At 38.4% G+C, this 12,705-nt stretch overlaps 1 protein-coding gene across 14 annotated transcripts in view; it reads right to left on the reverse strand.

Annotated features, from left to right (window-relative positions):
* MEF2C (myocyte enhancer factor 2C) overlaps positions 1 to 12,328 on the reverse strand; it is a 130,267-nt gene extending 117,939 nt beyond the window's left edge. For 4 of the 14 annotated variants that reach the window (XM_075411427.1, XM_075411425.1, XM_075411422.1 and 1 more), the window contains exon 1: positions 11,751 to 12,318. The gene's annotated coding sequence lies outside the window, so the exon portion shown is untranslated. Of the gene's footprint in view, positions 1 to 3; positions 265 to 11,208; positions 11,323 to 11,750 lie in introns of those variants that run through there. The other 10 variants (XM_075411415.1, XM_075411426.1, XM_075411419.1 and 7 more) reach the window with 5 other exon arrangements.
* Between the last annotated feature and the right edge of the window lie 377 nt (positions 12,329 to 12,705).

Consider the following 12,705-nt stretch of genomic DNA (forward strand, 5'->3'; position numbering starts at 1 on the left):
TGCCTAGTTTGAGAAAAGCTCTAGAACCGTGTATAATGCACCTCCATGTTCCATCTCATTTCAGGATGTGTGAATGGCAGCCGCACATGTACAGACTTTGACCCCCAAGAGGGACTTTGAAAACTGCTTAAGTCTGCTTATAATGCTCTTGACCAAAGAAGTGGTAGGTCTCTACATACTCTTCCCAGTATGGTCCCGAAGAGAAGATAAGGAGATCTTCTTTTGAAATGTTCTATTCAAATGGTACCTTTGTTTTTAACGAGTCTGGAAAAAGAGTGAGAGTGGAACTGAGAAAAGAGGTGGATGTTAATTAACAGCATGAATGACAATTCTGTGTATAAAGCATTTTTTAGTAGGTCATCAAGTCAGTGGAGTTATGCTGGAATACACGAACAAAAGACATAGTTTAATATATTCAGTTACACCAGAAATACTGTTAAATAAACATATCAATATCTGCAGACAGAAGTTCTCTTTGTATTTGTGAAATCAGAATTTCCCAACTATAGCTGAAAGAAAAGAAAAAAGCAGCACATTTTCACAACTTATAACGAGCTTCAAGCTCTTCGATAAATACTGGTCAAGACTGAATATCTGCACAGCTTTTTAACCAGCGTTGTTATTCTTCTTCATTAATTCAAGCATAATAATGTGGTCAGGAAGTCAGGTTTGGATTCACACCCACATATTCAACAGGCACATGAACTGTAGAAGAACCTGGCTGAAGAGGCATGCACGCTAGGCCACAAGGTCTTTCCTAAAGGACCACCCAAGCTCTGCTGAAGATGACTGAGAACATGCAGATAATGGCTATTTTTGAACTATTTGTTCTCATAAAGTTTTATTGAACATTCTTAGGTAGCCCGAGCAATTTATCGCACCCTGAAGCAGTACTTCCTGTCTCAACCAACCTGTAATCAATCCATTACTCATGTACAGCACGCTCGTTGTCCTTGTATTCAAACACCTCTTCACGCTTCTAACTCCTATCCTAGATTTCAAAGCTGTGCTAGGCATGGTATGTCTCAGTTCAAGAAACAAACTCAAATGAAAGAATGAGGCCACTAAACATTATGAAAGACTGACACAGAGGTATTTATAAAAGATCTAGTTTCACATACTTAGATGAATACAGTTGTAAAGATAAAACACAAGGCACTCTCTTCTTATATGCTGTATTCTATGAAGTAAGATCAAACTTTTCAAACAGTGTAATGGTAAAAGATGGCATGGAACCAGTTGTTTAAACTAGTTTTAAGCTTTATTACAGACTAGACCACAGTAAGGCTTGTATTTTTTGAGCAAGCGAGATAAAAGAGCACAAGAGACCAACTCAGTAGCTAAGGAACTATGGCTTTCCAGTGAAACGTGACTCAATTACGGTCCTTCATTTGATGAACATTTAATTATCTATACAAAAATGGGATGGCCTCACATTTGGAAATTGAGAGTAGCTTTCTCCCAGAATATTCTGCAGACAACTGATTAAGGACCTTTCCAGAAAGAGAGAATTGTCTTTTCTGTGAACTGCTCTAAATTATGGGTAGGAAGTATTTCACATCAGGTCTCTCAAATCCTGAATCTCTGTTGTAAAAGCTAAACCAGTGCTTATAAAGAATTTATAGACTTAATCTGGGGATGTGGATTCCAGTAGACAACAGGACACAGCAAAGTAAAACCTAAGTTCCCCTTCTTCGTGTTGCCCTAAGACCTTTCTAACGACGTGGATACATCCTGGCATGGTGAATAGATTTTAGCTTTTACAGAATCTGAGTAAATTTGCCAATTTTCATCCATGCTTTGCCCTTGGAGAACTAAGACATGGCATAACTGACTTGCACAAAGAAAGTCTGCAGCTGCATTTAAAATTTAGTGGTTCTGAGCCCCTTTCTTCTATTGTATGCATCGGACTGTTGTACAGCTTATGCACTTTATTTGCAGACTTTTTTACCTGGCATCTGTCACCTCAAACAAAGCACATGTGTCTTTTTAGGGAAGACGAATAGCCAATTGTATGTTAAACACATACGATACATTTTTTAAATTCCCCTTTATTTTCAAGTTTTTTAATTCATATTGAAGGATTCCGCTCCCTGGTCTTCTTAGGAATTGTCATTGACGAGTTGCCTGTAGTGCTGGAGATTCTTGTATTCAAGAGACTTTTTTAAAATTTGGAGCACACTTTGGAACTGAATATGCTGTATGTTCACTTTCTCAATAGAAAACCTGTATTTTAATAGATACCTAGTTTAGATCACAATATACTAAAAATGAGCTCTGTGAACAGACACGATAGTGGTATTTATTTAACTGTTCTGAATTTAAGATTAGCATTTAGACCAACATATGGAAATAGAATGCTGATGATTCTTTTTTTTTTTGCAAGTATCGACAGGGGGATCTCACAAAACTGTATGTTTATAGATTCCTGGTGATTTTAAAGAGGCCTTTTTTGATATATCTACATTGTATTTTGAACTTCTGTCTATCAAACACAGAAGCTGTATTTTTGGGATGATGTTTAAATCACAGAGCAATCTTCTGATCCACTAGTGGAACAGCTTCCTCCTTCCGATCACATCTGGAAAACAGTAGAGTGAAAGGAAAGAACAAATACTTTCTTCCTCACCATACTCAAAATTACTTTTTATCAGAAACATGTAGAAGTGCTATTTCATGTCCTGTTTGGGGTAGTCAACGTAGTGATGGTGTCACGACAGGTTTGCCTTTAATCTTTTACAGAAAAATGTGGTAGAACATAGTGCTACCGCTTTACAGACAACATTTAGCGACTTGTAACAGAAGGCAGCACCAGAAAATCACCACTTGTCCAGATACATGACAAGTACTGCTCTTCAAAACAGACAAGAATATCTTTCTTTTGTGCCATGCCTCTTTGCTGCATCAGATGTTGCTTCATGTTGTTATTAAGTGACGAAAAAAAGAAAAAAAAAGGAAATAAAGAACGCACTCTGCCTCCATTGAGAAATCCTGGTGCCCTCAATTAAGTGTTTTTCTACAGGATTTGAAGCATGGGAAAAAAAATTCCTAATAGCATTAAAACGCCATGCAAAAATACCACTTCTTCTATTGCTTTCTTTGTATCTGTCACAAGCATTTGCATTATGCCTGTCACTATCGCATCTTACACCAGATACTTTTTTTAAAAAACATGAAATTCCAGAAAAGATCGCACTCAGCAAGGATGCCTTCAAGACGACTATTCTGCTGATCACCACTGAACGTAATACTGAGGTTGTGACAGTGTCTTCTTGAAGCATAACTGAACTAAATGTAATGTTCTGGACAGGGACTGAAGTACTGGAACTTGTACTGAAGATAGATTCTCGTTCTGCTGCATCAATACCAGGTTTTGGAAAAACCACAAAAAAATTCATCCAGTTTTCAAGAATATTATTACAGGAAATGTAGAAGAATATTCTTCTGTTTATGTCCTATGCATAATCTTTTTTATTGAAGCATTAACAATAAAACGCCAGATCCTATTGTTCTCCCAGTGAAGACACACAGATTTCTACCTACCAAGGATATAGGTAGGCATTCTCAATTTCTGTACATGTAATTACGGGCAGTTCTGCTTTAATTAGGTAGCTTGCCAATCATTCCATCATGTTTTCTTTTAAGAAAAAAATGGAACATTTTTTTCCAATTAATCCACATTCTCAACTGTGATTTTAGTTATTTCCAATTGCTAACAACCTATCACATCAATAAGACTACCAGTAATCCAGCAAGTCTGGGTTATATTTTCTTTTAATTTGTGCTCCCAAGAAGATTAATGAAATTCTTCTTCATGCTATTCAGTTTTAAACGAGCATACCAGTCCATAGGCTCTTACTAAAATTTATGGTCATATTTCTGATCTCTAAAAATTATGTATGTGTGTTTTGGATAAAGTTGTACATTATCTGTGCCATGGCAAGGATGCATTCCCTGGCTGAGTATTCTGACATAAAAAAATGTGTCATGTAGAAGTTTGGTAAGTAAGTGTGCAGTTTCACACTTATTTCATTTATCGCAGTGGGGTAATAAACTAGATTTTTCCTCATTCTGCTTCTGTCTGCATGTTACACACATAAGCAAGATAAAAGAAAAACTGACCACTTCTCCAGGACTCTGTGGGCATCTAATACTGCCTCAGAGATGAGTTCCTCATAGGTATGGAAGACATATAAACAACCACTTCTTATTTTGTTAAGATCGTTGCTCTACGTCTGCAACAATTAAGGATTATTCATAGCAAGCCAAATTCTATACACTTCAAACAGAAATTTTTTCGAATAAACTCTGCAAGATGCAGGTTTTAGGTTGGACTATCATGACTGTCCACTATCTGCCTTTTTCACAGCATCTCACCAAACAGTCCGTAGCCACATTCGTCCTAACCTTCCTAGGCTTTTGCCTTCTTTCTTTTTCACTATTTCTCTCACTTCCCATATCCAGCATAGGCAGAAGCAACACTCGGGACACGGATGGACAGAGATAAAGCGGGCCTGAGGGTAAGCGTAGAGCACATACCGTCTCCTGCTGGTTTCACAGAATATCCTCAACCTCTAGTAACTTTACAAACTGCCCAGGCTTCCCCAAGGGATGCCAGGCTGAAGGGGACGCGTGGGCCAGTGCTGCGGGATAGTCACAGAACCTCACTGTCCTGTCAATTCTCTACAACACTCCCCTCCCCCCTCCCCCCCATTTTTTGGGACAGTTCTTCACCTGACTCCAATGAAATGATTTAAAACAATCTCCACTGAGAAGTCCATGTGGAATTTTTAAATTAAAAGTGCCATAGTCTAGCTTCTTACTCTGGTGGATACATTCTGGAACATTTTAATTCCTGCAATGATCTGACAATAACTAAATTATTTGGGTTAAAATAATGCACCCTTATTTCAAATACAATCTCATATCACAATATATCTGTCAATAGAGGAAAGAATTTATTAGAAATCAAATAAATAGCACATGCCACTATGTTACTTGTTATTTATATTACTAAAAGTAAAGTTTCACGTGGACAATGTTCTGCATTATGTTTACTTTTGCAGACGTGTTTTAGAAACAATTTCACAACCCTCCCTCCTCGTCCTTTGTACGTACTTTGCTAACGGCTATTGATTGACTGCTTAAAAGCAAATAGTGAAATTTAACTGAGCATGAGTTACACAAATGGCATGCGTCCTGCATCTATAAAAGCAATTATTTCCAATTGAGTTTACTTAACTCTACATCTTGTGATTACAAGACGAGAGATAAAAGAGAGTAACGTCTAAGGCGGATTCTGGCACTGTCATTTGGTTAACAATAATTTTCGCAATAAACTTCATCAGTTATACAGTTGAAGAAATAAGAGAGAAGACCTGTTAGGGTGGATTCTAAGTTTCTCATCGGCAGTGCTTTATACCCTGGGAAACGGAGGCAGAGGAGCTTTATGCCATCTGCTCCATCCCGACCCTACCCGCGGGCTGCTGCATGGGCTAACTCCGACGAAGGCAGCAGACTTCGACTTTGCAGGACCCGCTGTCCTGGCCAGGATCTCCGAAGCTCTCCCCGCTCAAACTCCTGCAGCCCTCCCGCGTCAGGGAAGGTGGCAGAAGGCAGAGATAAGCAGTACATCTACCTTGCTGAAGCAGGTGACTGCCAAGTCACCTGCTCAGGGAATTACGAAAGCGGCCCAGGCTATGGACCTCACTGGTGCGGCTACTGAACCCACCTTGCACGAGGGTTTATTCTGCATAATTGCAAAATAAACGATTCTCAAATAATCCATGCAGACCTGTTTCTAACCATGTCAGATAAGGTACTTCTAGAATTTCCTGGGGCATATTTCTGCAATCTCTATGTGCATTTAGCCTTTAAAAGAGGGGAAAAAAAAAAAAGAAAAAATAAATAAAAGGGGAAAAAAAAGCCTAGTGGAATTCAGTTTAGCTGTATTTCAGACTAATAGTCCCTCATTTAAACTGCCGTAAAGATTCTTTTTCTCTACGCTTCCCTCTATTTCTCTTGCAAATTTACTTTCTCTTTGCAAGGGAAGAAGCAATGTAGGAGAAAATTCTGTCACTTCTGCACGTTAGCTTTCCTGGCTGAATGACGGGTGCCATTTGCATACTTTGAAATACTTTCAAGATGCAAGGAAGTTTAAAGACTGGTTTAGTATCTGATTAGGATAGTATCTGATGTTTAGTGGCTTAAATAAATGGCAGATCTCAGAAAGGTCTCTTTGCAGTTTAAAAGTAATGGGAGAAAAATGCGACACTAACAGGGTTAATGGCAGAACACATTCCTAAAAACTGCATTTTTTTTTTTATATTCTAAAACCAAACACAAATTCCCGTGACTGAGATCTGCATGTATAGACTTAACTCCCTGTATTCAGTGGGAAACAAGTATTTTATCTATAAGCAGTCACCTAAATTTACCATACGTGCATTGAGAAGAAGACACAGATTTTTATTACCCATATTAACTGGCAAACTTATGATTTTTTAATTGCAAAGTCATTTTATTTCTCTTTGAAACTTCTTTAGTAGAACAAGTATCTAGGAATTCCATCGCTTTTCTTGAAAGTCTTAGAATAACAGGCTGTATTTCCAATGTCATCATTAAATTGATCTCATGCTTTACATAAAACTGTGTGACATTGAAATGTGCAAACGTGCACTCAGCCTTGGCTCTGTAACACCGTACCTGACGGTTCAAACATACAGCTGGGGCCCACAAGTTGTATTTTGTCACACTGATGCTAGGTAACTTTTAGAAAATTACACCCTCCCGTCAAAAAAGAATAAAATATTCTACTGTTGAATGGTATAAATCTAATTTAACTGAATGTTTTTTCAGGAATTCCTAAATTCTATGGCCAGACGGAACTTGTAAGAAAGGACACTATGTTTCAGTCTTTACCACTCCAAGCCCTGTTTCAATATTTTATGCACACGAATTCCTTTTCAGAAGTACTGATCTTCCACATCTACAATAAAAAGTGTAAGGTTCATGTTTCGCCCATTTGAAGACTGTCCTAATGCAGTTTTCTTCCTTATACAGCAGCAAAATAATCAGGAACAATTACAAGATGCGATAACTATTCTTTAAGCACTGTAATAAGCATGCATGTCTCAGACTAGTCTTTTTCATCTTATTTGGCCACGAGGTACTTCAGGGTATTTCAGACATTTCCATAACCACATCTATTGCCTATTTCCAAGGGCTTACTTTTCAAAGCATTATCCTACCAAAATTTTAAAAATTCCCATCTGAGCCTCATAATACATTGTTGAGAAGTTAGTGCAATGCGCATCGGAAACAGAAGGAGAAGAAGAAAATGTACTTTACATATAACATAAACTTTTCAATACACAGCTAGGCAAAGCTAGAAGGAAAATCAAAATGTGCTTTCAGTGTCCATTACGATGCAACATCTGAATTTACAGGAGTTTCCTGTCTGATTATAATAACACACTCAAAATTAAACACATAAATACTAATTTTATGTATCACATAAGATGAAGACAATGAACAAAATGTTTACATTTATGGTTGACTCATTAGTGTTTTATTATGTGAAACACTAGGAGGCATCAGTTGGGTAAAAAAAAAAAAAAAGAGTTCTTCTTTTGAAAAATGGTAAGAAATTAGCATAGAAGTTATCAGCTTGGAAGTTTCATACTTCCAAATGTTAAAGGCTGTATGTTATAACTAAATTATGCAAATAGCTGAAACTCTCTAGTCTCACTGACAAATGACATATTTAATAATACAGGGACAACATTTAATATCCTAACTCTTTTCAAACCAGACTACTATGTTCACATACGCAACACGAAGTGTAGTTTTGTATCACATTACATTTTTAAAAATAACAGAACACAGGTAAACTAAGATGACTTACTTGTTCCTCAGTACTATACTTTCTGAAAAATCTGCAAAGTCCTGACATGTTTTATGCACTCTCCTCTGCACGTAAGCTCTTAACAGGGTAAATGCAGTGAATTTAGTATAGTCCTAGGCACTTTTAAGAACTTTTAATCGCTATTACAGGGTATCACCTAGGCAAAGATGTTTTTAAAAAATGCCAGGACAATCATCTACTACATTTTAAATGTATTTCCCCAAACTGGTGATTTAAACAGCTTTTTTTAAAATTTGTATCACAATGCTACAAGTGGCTTTACCTTTTACTATAAAGTCATACAAAACCAATAATGTCAAAATTGAGCTTTCCTTCCTTCAAATTGCATTTAACAATGACTAAGCAACAGAGTTATAGTTGTCTTATAAAATAATCAATTGAAATTGAAGTGTGCCTCGCCATGCTGCAGCAATCGGCTTTTATCTCTGCCCAATCAAAATGACATGTGAACTGCCTAATCCTTCTTTTGTAAGGCACATAAGACTTTGTTGTCACTATTGGTTTTGTGAATCGCCTCTATAAGCTGGTCTGATTTCCTAAAGATGACAGATCCTGGTGAACAGACAAGCTCTACTGCACTGCAGTCAATGAGACAGTGAGATTAAAGGGGAGGACTGAAGACACTGGCTTTTAATCACCTGTCCACATACAACGTTGACCACCAGTTCTGAGAAAATTACCTTAGAGCTGGTCAGAGGACCCAAATGATTCATTTTAAAAAAAGAAAATTAAACATTTTAATTTTTCACTTGCACCATCAGTTCTGTTTGCTGACCAGAGTTCTTCTAAGCCCATTTTGTTTCTGAAATATGATGTGAAACTGTATTTTCATCCTTTTCAAATGCCCGAATACTAACATCTCAAGCTTGAAGTTGTCTTGGTGTTTGGAATTACATATATATATATTTTTTTTTGTATTTTATACTTAAGGGGCTATAGAGCCTAAATGAGGACGTAGGAAAATCTCTCTACTGTATCATATAGCAAAGTTTAAAAATCTTAATATACCTCACAAACATGACTGCTTTGGTTATTCTTCAAAATGCTAAAGCAGAGGCTATAAACTCTCTGAAATTATGCAGCACCTTATTTATGTTCACTTTCGTAATCAGTGTTTTCAAAAGAATACCACTACATCTTACTTGATTTTTGGATAAATTATTATGTCAATTAGAATACTGATATCCAACAGGTAAAAATGGAGCCCGCACATCAAAACTGAAATGCTTATTCTTTCAAGCACCTAACAGCAGTTAATTACTTCTTGCTCAATGAGATGTGGAAATCTCCTAAGCTGTCTCTGAAGATGAACTATTCTAGTGAACAATAAATTAACCGGTTACAGTGAAAAGTAAAATTAAAAGGAATGAAGTTGGCAAAAGTATTCTATTCACAACTCCTGCTCAGTTCCTAACCTTCTATGTAGCTATATTTATCTATTAAATAGTGAGCTATCAAAAACTTTCGTAGATAAACTTTTGGAATAAGCTTCAGAAAGCTTCATTCCTCTTTGTCTGTTGTATTTTAGATGTTTTAAAAAAAAGAACCATTTAAGAGAGGCATCTCTGTTTTTGAATACACATTTTTCAGGTACACAAATTAAAGAGCGTGCATAAAAAAGTAAGAAAAATTGTATGATCCTATATTGAAAGAAAATTCACAGTAAGAAAGTATGTGTATGAATTTTCTTACGACTCTGCAAAACTAGCAGCTCAGGAACATAACTCTAAATGACATAATCTCACACACAATTCATCATTTAGTACCAATTTCTGTAAGGCTCTTAAGCCTAAGTTTCCTTTTTTTCTTGGCCAAGTAATCTTAAGAGGATACAGACATACCTGATTCCTGCGTTCATTACAGGACATCGAAAGTGACATTCTCTGCATCCCTGTCCTAAGAGACCTACGGGACAGGCAAGCGGTTTAGGTCTCCTAGGGGCCTGATCCTGCAAATCGCAATTCCTGTGACTTGCTCGCTTTCACAGAAGTAGTCTCAGCGTTGTCAGTGGGACTAGCTGTGTAAGTACTGTTTGCATGAAAGAAGGTTTCCTCGTTCAGGTCCCAGAACTATCTTCTCATACTAGCTATGCAGGGCATATTAGCAAAAATATACACAAACAGCAAGTTTTGAAAATAAGAGGTTTTGTGCTACAAGAACACAGACACCCTGAATTGAGGGCCATTCACTTACGTTCCTCTTCAAAGAATTTTCCCGTGACTTCCAAAGGGACTTAAGTGTGAGCAGATACTTCAGTATTAGACTCGATATAATTACACGTTCATTAATACAGAAAGAATAATATAACAGGCATTTTAATAAAACCAATAAGGGAAGAAAGTCATGCTCATTTTTTGGCTTCAAGTTAGGTACATAAAATCACGCAACAAAAATAGTTTGCAAAATAACAAATCCCCAGAGTGGCCATGTGCCTGAGCAGTTGAATGGAAATCGGTATGTATGTAATGCAGAGGTTAGAAACTGGTTCACAGGTGGTTATAGTTCCATGCCCTGCCAAGCCCCTAGGGATCAGAGTTACTATACTCCACACAAACATCTTTACTCTTCAACCACAATACCCGGGAAAGTGCCAATAAAAGAAATCTAGTCACATTTGCATCTAATATAATTGGTTTATCACCCATCTTGTAGCTCTTTTAAAGTAAAGATAGGAAACTAGGACATTTGCCGTTAAGCTGATTGTCAGATACGAACTAGGAAAATGCATTTTGTGTCAAGACAAAAGACAATTCTTTTCTCATCACCAGTAAAATACTGGCAAAATGCCCTTCTCTGCTTAATTCGCTGAATCTTTAGTCTTAAGTTGTATTAGAGTGTTCAATTTCAGGATACAGGTATTTGCGAATAATAATTGCCATACAGAGTAAAGAAAACAGAACTCCTCCATAAAACACAATGCTTAGGTTCCCACAATGATTAAGTTTTGTTTTGCATTGTGCTGTCTTCTTTTTTTTTTTTTTAGAAACAGAAGTATTAGCTTGGCTTTCTACTTGTTCTGTTTTCCAGGCTGACAGAAGGTCACACTAAGTTTTTAAGTATTACAGTTACATAATGCACAAACAGTCTTTTAAGTCTCTCATTTACATTAAAGTTTATCTTAGCCTGGAAGTAACTGTACTGCAACTAAACTGGCCAGTTTTGTGAGGCTGATTAGCTCTACTCCCCTCGTGTTAAAAAAGGTAAAGATTGCTCAAAGTGCAGTGTAAAGACCGAAGCATACTATTCCATAAGAGGTCTGCAGCTGTGACTTAAATTCCCACCTCAATGCAAGGGGTCCTTCCATCTCAAACGCGAAGTATTGAAATGAAAGATGCACAGAGTTAAACTCCGGGAAGCATGCATTACCCAAACTCCAGAGCTGGAGAGCCTACAACGTGACGAAGTTTAAGAGCACTCCACTCAGACTGGATCATTTTCTCAGTCTGATAAATCAGGGTGCACGCACTACACGGTCATGGCATTTGGTGAACTGCTCAGACCAAATCAGCTTCGAGCACTTCACGATATCAAGCACACAAATGATGTAAACTAAGTTCACCAAAGTTTAAACACTGAAGACACTGATAGAGACAAGTCAGAAATAATTTACCAGACAGTGATTTAACTACGTTACCTGTGTAAAAAGTTACTTTTAAGCAACTGACAGTGCAATCACACACTTTCAGGAGTTGGCAAGCAACCTCAGTCCCAGTCCACACACAACGACCGGTAACATTCTCCAAACCCAACAGGAAACGCAAACAGGGCTTTCGTACCATGCCCACGATCTTTTATTCCGGTGCTGAATTTCACATGTACTTACATTATAAACATTTAGCTGTTTGGATGATCAGACTAGTCCTTGAGATATTTTCCTTTCATAGGAAAAAGAAGAAGAAGAAGAAGAAGAAAAAAAAAAATCCCTTTACTTCTTCTTCCAGCCTTAAATATTCACCACCTGGATCGACACGCAGCCTCCTCGAATGGCACACACAACCTTCAAAGTCAATCCAATAAGCAGCCAGAAGATGTCTGGGGTGTGCGTGGTGTGTGTGTGTGTGCAGCCCGGAGGAGGAGGAGGAGGAGGAGGAGGGAGGAGGAGGAGGAGGAAGAGGAGGAGGAGAAAGTGGCGGAGCTGCTCGATCGGATTCAAAGTAACCGGACTCGTCCCGAAAGCGTCCAGGAAGGAAGTGACAGCAGGCGAGTGGGGAGAGGCGAGCAGCTCACGGCCTTTGTAGCATCGCGGGGGGGGACGGGGCGGGCGAGGGGGGGGGGCTCGGCGAGGTGACCCCCGCCGCTTCGCTCCCGCCGCCTCCCTGCTCTTCTCCGCGCCTCTGTTTCTCTCCCTCTCTCTCCCTCCTCTCCCACAATCCCAAACGAATGACTCTCTCCTCCCGAGCTGGAGAAATAATCAGTTTCACTCTTGCAAAAAGGGGGCGGGATCAGATCCCGAAAGCGTTTTAATAAAACAAACAGAGAGCAGCGGCAGCGGCTCCCTTCCTTGCCCCTCTAGTCTAAACTAGATTGATAAATTACTCCGCTACGCTACTTTAATTATGTATATGGTATGCAGAATAAATCACTGAACATCAGCACCTCAATCAAGCACTTTTTAAATGATAATTGCATCTCGGGCGAATCAATCTTCCCATTCCTGACATTTCGCTAATTTTAGTTTTGCGGTGGGGGTGACGCCGCATGCCACACGCAAACCTGATGACGGTCCTTTATTACACGGCACGGAGAGCCCCCCCGCACCCTCCCGGGGAGGATCCGCG

Source organism: Opisthocomus hoazin, chromosome Z (assembly GCF_030867145.1).
Source record: "Opisthocomus hoazin isolate bOpiHoa1 chromosome Z, bOpiHoa1.hap1, whole genome shotgun sequence".
Classification (NCBI taxonomy): domain Eukaryota; kingdom Metazoa; phylum Chordata; class Aves; order Opisthocomiformes; family Opisthocomidae; genus Opisthocomus; species Opisthocomus hoazin.